Here is a 9,275-nt window from a genome sequence, read left to right as displayed (position 1 = left end):
GATGCTGGCCCTCCTACCCCACCTTCACCTGCTGCCCACCTCACCCCCGCCTGGCCCCTGAGCCCTCCCCAGCCCAGCCCTTCAGCCCTGAGGGCCCAAAGGATATGAGGATGCAGTTACTCAAGGGATCCCAGAAGTCAGACAGAAGGCCCAGAATGGACAAGTATTTGTGGTTCCCTTTTCTACATACATGCATTACACACACCCACAGGCAGAAATGGAGATCCATAGATCCACGTGTCCGACACCTGCCTCGGGATAATCACAACCCATAGGCTGTGAAAAGAGCTGGCAGATTTAATAACGCACAACCACTCAATATCTGTGTGATCTTGGGCAAACTACACACCTTCTCTGTGCCTCATGTCCCCTCCGTTAACGAGCTGGTAATGAGACCTGCCTGTGGGGTCATTGGAGGAGTGAATCAATGCACAGGGCTCTTCGTGTGTGTCCTGCTGTGGATCCCTTTGGCATCGAGTGAAATCATGGAGCCCTTCTCAGAAGGCTGTTTTCAACTGCTTGAAATAAAATACATTGAATTATGAAGGAAACAAATTATATTAATTAAAAAGTGGTCCTCAAAATATTTTTAAAGAACACAGTTGTGATATGGTACTATACACGCTTTTTGGTGAACACTTAACTAACAAGCTCTAGTGGTCTCAAGATCTCATAAGTACTGTAATTGCAAAATAATGACGAGTGCTAACAATATTTGGAGATACCCATAACCACTGTGGTAGGATATGAAAGTAGCTATGATTTCTAATGGTGGCCAAGTTCCAGGCTCTGCTGACACTCTGTGGCTTGTGTCCCACATTCATAATCGAAGGAAGTGCTGAATTTAATTACAGGTGAATGAAGATGAATCCCATTCACGGACCCCAGCATGACCCCAGGTTAAGAATCCTTGAATTAAGGGGCGCCTGGGTGGCTCAGTCCTTAAGCGTCTGTCTTCGGCTCAGGTCATGATCCCGGGGTCCTGGGATCGAGCCCCGCATCGGGCTCCCTACTCAGCAGGAAGCCTGCTGCTCCCTCCCCTACTCCCCCTGCTTGTGTTCCTGCTCTCGCTATCCCTCTCTCTGTCAAATAAATAAAATCTTAAAAAAAAAAAAGAATCCTTGAATTAAGACATATAATATGCTTAGAACAGCCCCGGTACATAGCAAATGTTGATAAATATTATTATTACAATATCTTGTTAGTAATATAATCCATTTATGTATAATTAATACCAAAACTGAGATTAAGATATTGTTAATAGAAGATGTAAATGGGAAAGGAAAGACTTCTGGGCCAAGAAAAGTACCTAAAGATGCCTGCCCGATTTGAGCAGGAATGAGCCTGTGGCTCCAAACTGAGTAATATCTGGAGATCTTTAGGGAGAAGGAATCCTCCCGGACCTACCAGCGTTGATTTCAGTTGAGAAAGAGAGAGCAGGCCCGACATCCGGGAGCTGGCTTGGATGTGAGCAGCTGAGCCTGATACTCACAGGTAACAGCTGATGTCCTGTTGAACAGAAACCAAGACAAGGTGTTCTGTGCCTGATGAACCAAGACAAAAGCAAGACCGCTGTGTAATCATGTCTGAACAAAGACAAAACTCAACCATTTCCAAGCCACCAAAATGATGGATCCAGTGCCCCCGCCTCTGTAGGACTCACTCAGAGCCTTAGTCCTGCTCCGGTCCGCCTTCTCCACAGAGAAGGTTGATCAAGAGCCCAGCCATGGAACTACTCCCACTTCCTGACACCACGCAACCTAGAGGAAAACCTACTTCCTTAAACTCTCCTCAAGATCACCTAACACAAACCCAAATCCTATAATAAGCCTTTCCCAACAGCCTCCCTGAGATGCCTCAGAGTTCCCTATGGGGACGCAGCCTCTCTTGCTGCAATGAGTCATCAACCTAACTTGTCCGACTCCCGGAGCGCTCCCGGTGGTCTTAGGCTGGAGGGCATGGACAGAAAAACACTTGTTTGTGTATGCGCATAAAATGGCTCTCAGCTCCTCAACCTTATAGCTCAAACAAGTAGGGGCGCCCAGCTGGCTCAGTCAGTAGAGCACGTGACTCTTGATCTCAGTGTCGTGAATTCAAGCCCCATCTGAACACAGTTCTCAAACAACTAAAATTTGGGGAAAAACTAAAAATTAAATACTAACACACTATAAAACTAGTTGTTGTTGTTATTATTTTTATTATTATTCCACCAAGCAGTTATTATTATTATTATTATCATTCCACCCAAGCAGTTATATGTACTGACCCTGTCTCACTCATTCAAATTTCACCACCTCCCATAAAATCAATTCTGTGTCCATGTAGGATTAGGTTCGACATCATGTAACAGAAAACTCAGACAACATAGACTTACGAAAGAAAGTGGCTTGTGTAAGTCCCCCATGATGTGTGGGCTTAAACTAACCGGGGGTTGGCTCCTGGCTCCAAGGGTTGGCAGTTTGGACTGAGCTCAGTGGGAACGGCTTGTGTCTGAGTTCATCTCCTGTCTGCAATCAGCTGTGGTGGAAGGCCTCCCTCCCTTGGCTGCTGGTGGGCTATAGGCAAGGGGAGTGGAGGTAACTGGGCCACACATCCTCTCATCTCCGCAGGCTGGTGGGTTGCCCCCATGGTGGTCTCGGAGTCCCTGGGGCAGCAAGGCCCAGGCACAAGGCCTTTTCAAGCTTTGGCTTTTTCCCATTGACCAAAGCAAGTTACACGGCTCAGCCCAGATTCCAGGGACTCAGGTCTTGATGAGAGAAGCTGCAAAATCACATGGCAAAGGGGTTAGCATACAGGAATGGGAGGAATTTGAGATCATTACTGCAAAAGATCTACCTCAGTTTGTTTTTCTCTTATGTCAAAAAGTCTGGGGAGCCAACCAGAAAAAAACTCAATGACCAAAGTTGGAACAATTTGAGTGAAAACATAAAGCTGTATTGAGTTATAACCCAAAGAATAAAATAAATATTCACGAGTCCATTCTGGAATATGGATATATTAAAATGTGATATTTATCAAATCAAATAAATGATTGAGTAAATTAGTGGATGGATGGATGGACGGATGGATGGGTAGATAGAAAGATAGATAGATAGATAGATAGATAGATAGATAGATAGATAGATAGATAGATAGATATAGATAAACAGAAGAAATAAATCTCTTGTGCAGAAGAGCTCCAAGTAATTTACATAAGATGTTCCACCCTTAAGGAAGGGAAAATAAGTCCCCATGCCTTAAGTGTGTGCTGCACATAGTGACCTAATTCCAAAGAGCACAGCACAGAAAGAGAGAAAAAAGAATAACTTTAGAGTAGAGAATCTGACGGTGATCAAAGTTCAGATCCATATGTATAAGTCGTGTTGGCAGTATTTACCCTTGAGAGACTGTGAGAATAGCCACTTTATCTCAGTGGTCTTCCTCCCAAAACACATTCCCCTGGTCTAATTATAAAATCTTCAGACTAATCAGGCACAACATACCTGACAAGTACTCCTCAAAACTGTTTAGGTCATTAAAAACAAAAACAAAAAGTCTGAGAAACTGTCACAGTCAAGAGAAGCCTAAGAAAACATGACGACTAAATGTAATTTGGTATCTTGGATGGGATCCTAAAACGGAAAAAGGACAGTTAGGAAAACCTGAGGAAATCTGAATGAAGTACGGATTATTTTTAGTTAATAATAACGTAACAGTATTGGTTTGTTAATTGTGACAAGTGTACCATACCAATATAAGATGTTAATAATAGAGAAAACTGGATGTGGTCTATATAGAAATTCTTTGTACTATCTTTGCAATAATTCTGTGAATCAAAGCTGTTGTAAAAAAAATTAAAAGTGTATTTAAAAAAAGATCAATCCAGGCCAGGGCTGGTGCAGTCTCTGTGGTATTATCAACATTTCACATTCCCACTAGTTTTGTGTTGCTTCATTCTTATCTTATGGCTTCATCCTCAAGATCAATTCTTGACCCAAAATGGCTGCTGGAGCTCCAGCCATAATGCCTGAGTTCCACGTAGGAAGAAGGAGAAAGAAGGGAAAATCTGCTTTCATCCCAGCTGTATCAGTGTCTTCCAAGGATATTTCCCAGAAATCTCACCTAACAACTTCTTCTCATTGGCCACCAGTAGCTGCAAGAGAGGTTGAGAATGTAGTCTTCTGTGTACATCACAACTGGAATAAAATCAGAGTTTGGTCAACAAAGAAAAAGGAGAGAAGGGAATTCCATAGGCAACTGGCAGCCTTTCAGGTGCTATTAGAATTCCATTTAAAGATGAGAAAAAATGAACTTCAGAGAAATCAGTGACTTGCCCATGGTCTGTGGACCAAGCAAGGAGGAAGATGGATTTGACCTCAAAAGCCATAACTCTTAAGCCTATGGCCCTAACTGCCGAGGCACGGCATCAATGTAACAACATTAATTCAGTGATAGGGATGCTGTTGCTTTGCTAAGCCTGAATTGCCACTAGCAGTGTGAATGTGGGACACTCAGTCATGCTGCCATTTCTGTCGGTTGGTCACACACTTCTGCCCAACTCTGTGTGCTAATGACATTATTCTCCCACCACTTGGCTCTATTTCACCCACAGTGACCTCTGCATCACCTGGCCTTCACTTAGCAGGAATTCATCTTTACATTTCAAAGCCACCCCTGCCTCATCCCTCAGAGCTGGTGACAGTGGTCAAGATCACAGGCTCTGGAGTCAGCCCCAGGTTCAAAACTTGGCTGCACCCCTTGCTCGCTGTTGACCTGGTTGCAAATTACTTCACCTCTCTGTGCCTCAACTTCCTGGTCTGTGAAATGGGGAGGATAATAGTCCCTATCTTATAGAGTTGTTGTGAGGGTTAAACGAATACTCTGTGAAAAGTGCAAAGCACAGTGCCTGGCCCCTAGTTAGTGCTCAGTAAACGTTATTCCTTGGTGCCAATGTGATTGCAAGCCCAAATACAATCTCAGGTAGGACTCAGCTGTGGTCATGTAGAGGATGCATGAGATGCTTGAGTTACTTTTCTAGGGTTATCACCAAAATCCCTCTGGAGAACTCATTAACCACCACCCCGATATTTCCCCATATATCAGCTTGGAAAACACTGATTTGGAGCAAAAAGCATGGGCATTTCAGATCTGGCTCAGACTCATTCTGCCATGACCTTGTGCTGTGACCTTGGACAAGGCCCTGTCAATCTCTGGAATCAGTTTGCTTGAATGGGATGTTGATACTATTGCAGAGCCAAATGGGACCATTAATTGGGAACGGAATTTGTGATCTGTGATCTCCTGGTGGACCTGAGGTTCATCTGGGGGAAACAGGTTCTGCTAGTAATTATGGACTACTCCTGCCTACTCCAGGAACTGCTCCGCCTCAGGGCCGGGGTCTGGGGGACTCAGGAGCTCTCCAGGGTCTGTCCTAAACCTGCTATGTGGCTTTAAATAAAGCCCTCCCTCTCTCTGGTCCTCAGTTTCCCCACCTGCTCATGGAGGTCCCCCCTGCCCCTGGTTCCATCCCACTGGACCACACAGGGAGGCTAAGTGATTTACCTAAAGTCACATGTGCAGAACCAGACTCTGATTCCAGTGCTCTTTCTGCACAGAAGCACCCCAAAACTGCCTGCACGGACCAGAGGGGTCACTGCTCCATCCCATAGTCTGCCCTCAACCCCCAACAAGGCTCTGTCCCCTCCAGTCACCACATCGGCCAAGGGGAATGGGGTGACAAACACCAGAAAGTGACTAACCAAGAAGGTGAGCAGTGGATTTATGGGAAGGGGTCCCCCGGGTGGGGAAAGAACAAAGCCCCAGTATGAGGACTCAGGCGTGTGTAGGGGCCTCGGTGGCAGAGCCTGTGGCTGTCCTCTCTAGGGTCCTGGCCAGGGATGACACATCTCCAACCACCCTCTGCCTGTGCGCCCTCCATTCAGGTGTCAACTTCCCAGGAGAGACTCTGGCTGCCCGGCCCGCAGTCAGGTGTCTGTTACCACCAGCGCGTCCGTTGTGCGCAGAGGATAGCAAGCACAGCTCACACGTGGCCAGCGGGGACACCGTTTGTGCCTATGACACACATTCCCACCTCCAGGCATTTGCACGAAGCTATTGCCATCCCTCTAGAGAAAAATAGGAGGTAGTTCCCAGAACTGCAAACAGAAATGAATGCACATTTTTATTTCCCAAAACCTGCCTGTGGGCTTAGCGTGTAGAAGCACCGTGATACTTGGGGCCTGGTTTTAGACGGTGCAGGGCCAGAGAGTTGGGGGGAAAGAACTAGTTTTGTTTGACCAGAAATACATGCAGGCCTGGCCCAGCCCACAAATGTTTGTCTCCAAGGAAACTAAACTTCCCTCGCCCTGGAGTCTCTAGCCTGTTGCCCCTTCCAGCAGGCACTCGGAACGATGATGATGATGATGATGATGATGATGATGATAAAACCAACTGACAGTTTCTTGAGGCACTCAACTAGGTCTCTGACCCGCATCTCATGTAATGGTGGGAATGACTAATAGCTCCATTTTACAGGTGAGAAGACTGGGGCTCAGAGGGCTTAAGTGACTAATCCAAGGTCACGGCTAGTTAGAGGCAGAGCCGGAATTTGAATCCCCAAATGGCCAACTGTTAGAGCTACAAGGGCCCTCCCAAACACATCTAGGCCACAGATCATTTCGAAGATGGGGAAACCAAGGCCCATAAGAAGGTGGAGTTTGGGGCCATGCACTTGTGCATTTATGGTGCTCCTACCAAGAGTTTCATGCACCTTAGCTCACTGACTATCTGGAGGATGGCCTTCTTGCTCCCAGTTTACGGACTGGACACTGCAGCTCAGCAAAGGGGCACCCCTTGACCAGAGTCCTGCAGCTGGTGAGTAACACAGCTGGGATCCTAACCACAGGCCCTCTGACCTAAGCCTGTGCTTTGTCCTTCTCAGCTGGGGTCCCAGATCTGGGCCTGGCTCCCGCACCCTCGGGACCTGTTCTGCTGTGGGGGTGAGAACTCTACCTCCTGGCCACCTGGCTTGGCCCAGCAGGGAGCCTGCCTGAGCTTGCTGCCCCAGGAGCTCAGGGTATTCAGTGGGTGGCCAGAAGCCGGCTCTCTGGGGGGCCAGGGCCCCGATGGAGGAGGTGTTGGCAGAGGGGTTCATACTGCAGCCTCCTAGGAGATGAGAGGCTGGGCCTGCTGGGGCCTCTACGGCTGGGGCAGCTTCTGCCTGATGCTGTCTCTCTGCAAGAACCAGTGTTCAAGTCCTAGCTGCTCTCTGGGCCTCAGTTTCCCCATCTGTACATGAGGAGGTTGGATTCAGTGGCTGCTAAGGACCCTCTTAGCTCTGACACTATAGGATTCTAAGATGCTTGTATCAGTTATCCATTGCTGAGTAAACATTATCACAAACGTAGTGACTGAAAACCACAACCTTACGGTTTCTGTAGATCAGAAGTCCAGGCATAGCCAGGGTCTCTACTCAGGGTCTTTCTGGGCTGAAATCCAGCTGTCAGCTGGGCGTTGTTCCTTTGTGGAGGCTCAGAGTGGTTCAGGTGGTCCACCAAGTTCAGGTCCTGGTGGTTGCCGGTCTGAAGTGTATATTTCCTTGCTGGCTGTTGGCCGGGGTGGGGGTGGGGGGTCACTCTCGGCTGCTATCTGAGAGGCCACCTCAGATTCTATCACCCTTTATGTCCTCTTTCCCTCGCCTCCCACAACCAATACTTGCCCTGTCGGCTCCACTCTCAGAGCAGATCCAGAATCTGACCATCCGCACCCTCTGCCCCCTTCACCTCAGTCCCCCTCCTCCGTCTCCGGCCAGGACTGTGCAGTACCCTCCTCATCGGCCTCCCCGCTGCCTCCCTGGCTGCCCTGCAGCCCATTCTCCACTGGGCAGCCTGGCACAGGGGAGGATGTTCAAATACAAGTCTGATCCTGTCCCACCTCTGCTTAGAAACCGTCCATGGGTTCTCGGAGTAAAAGCCAACGTCCTCACCATGACCTACAGGCCCTACCCTATGAAGCCCCTATTACAACTGACCCCACCGCCAAGCCCTCTCCCCGCCCACTCACTCCATCCCCACCAGCCTGGCCTCCGTGCTGTTCCTCAAACACAGCAGGTACACCACCCACCCAGTTCCTCTGCCTACAACAGTCTTGCCACACACATCCATGAGGCTTCCCTTGCCCCCTTCCAGTCTCTGATGAAATGTTACCTGCTTGCGGAAGCCTGCCCTGGCCACGCTATTTTATTTTTTTATAAGACTTTATTTATTTGACAGAGAGAAAGAGCACACAAGCAGGGGGAGCAGCAGAGGGAGAGGGAGAAGTAGGCTCTCCACGGAGCAGGAAGCCTGATGCAGGGCTCAATCCCAGGACCCCGAGATCATGACTTGAGCCAAAGGCAGATGCTTAACCGACTGAGCCACCCAGGCGCCCCTGACCACGCTATTTTATTTTATTTCATTATTTTTTTAAAGGATTTTATTTATTTATTTGAGAGAGAGAGAGAGAGAGAGTATGAGCAGGAGGAGGGGCAGAGGGAGAGGGAGAAGCAGACTCCCTGCTGAGTAGGGAGCCCAATGTGGGGCCCAATCCCAGGACCCCAAGATCATGACCTGAGCCGAAGGCAGTCGCTTAACCAACTGAGCCACCCAGGCGCCCTGACCGCACTATTTTAAAGCACAATCCGGGGCGCCTGGGTGGCTCAGTTGGTTAAGCGTCTGCCTTCGGCTCCGGTCATGATCTTGGGGTCCTGGGATTGGGCCCCACATTGGGCTCCCTACTCAGCAGGGAGTCTGCTTCTCCCTCTCCCTCTGCCCCTCCTCCTGCTCATACTCTCTCTCTCTCTCTCAAATAAATAAATAAAATCTTTAAAAATTAAAAAATAAAAGCACAATGCCTGCTTCTAATAAAGTTAAATATACACTTACCAGGAGGCCCAGCATTTACCCAAGAGACATGAAAGTGTATGTGCACGAGAGCTGTGCAGGGATGCTCATAGCAGCTTTATTTGTAATAGCCAAAACGTGGAGACAACCCAGATGCCCCTCAACAGACTGGATGAACAGACAAAACATGGGACATCTGTACCCTGGACTACTCAGCAACAAAAAGAGACAGACACACAACAACATGAGTGAATCACAAATGTATCACGCTGAGTGAAAGAAGCCAGATGCCATCTACATGACCTGCAGAAAAGACAAATCCGATCCTTCCTAGCGAAGGAAAACTGACCAGCAGTGTCCCAGATGGGAAGTGGGGTGGGAGGCAGGACTGACTGCAAAGGGGCAGGAGGGAACTTT

At 48.2% G+C, this 9,275-nt stretch overlaps 1 protein-coding gene across 5 annotated transcripts in view; it reads right to left on the bottom strand.

Moving 5' to 3' along the window:
• Window positions 1–1,241: 1,241 nt before the first annotated feature.
• The window catches only part of FAM110A (family with sequence similarity 110 member A), a 28,396-nt gene continuing 20,362 nt past the window's right edge, over window positions 1,242–9,275 (bottom strand). For 2 of the 5 annotated variants that reach the window (XR_013442000.1, XR_013442002.1), the window contains 2 exons: window positions 4,102–7,583; window positions 2,004–2,760 (listed from right to left, as the gene is read on the bottom strand). The gene's annotated coding sequence lies outside the window, so the exon portion shown is untranslated. Of the gene's footprint in view, window positions 1,510–2,003; window positions 2,761–4,101; window positions 7,584–9,275 lie in introns of those variants that run through there. The other 3 variants (XR_013442001.1, XR_004926444.2, XR_013442003.1) reach the window with 3 other exon arrangements.

Source organism: Halichoerus grypus, chromosome 10, assembly GCF_964656455.1.
Source record: "Halichoerus grypus chromosome 10, mHalGry1.hap1.1, whole genome shotgun sequence".
Lineage (NCBI taxonomy): Eukaryota > Metazoa > Chordata > Mammalia > Carnivora > Phocidae > Halichoerus > Halichoerus grypus.
The sequence above is the reverse complement of the archived record's forward strand: the minus strand, read 5'-3'. Positions and strand labels throughout refer to the sequence as shown.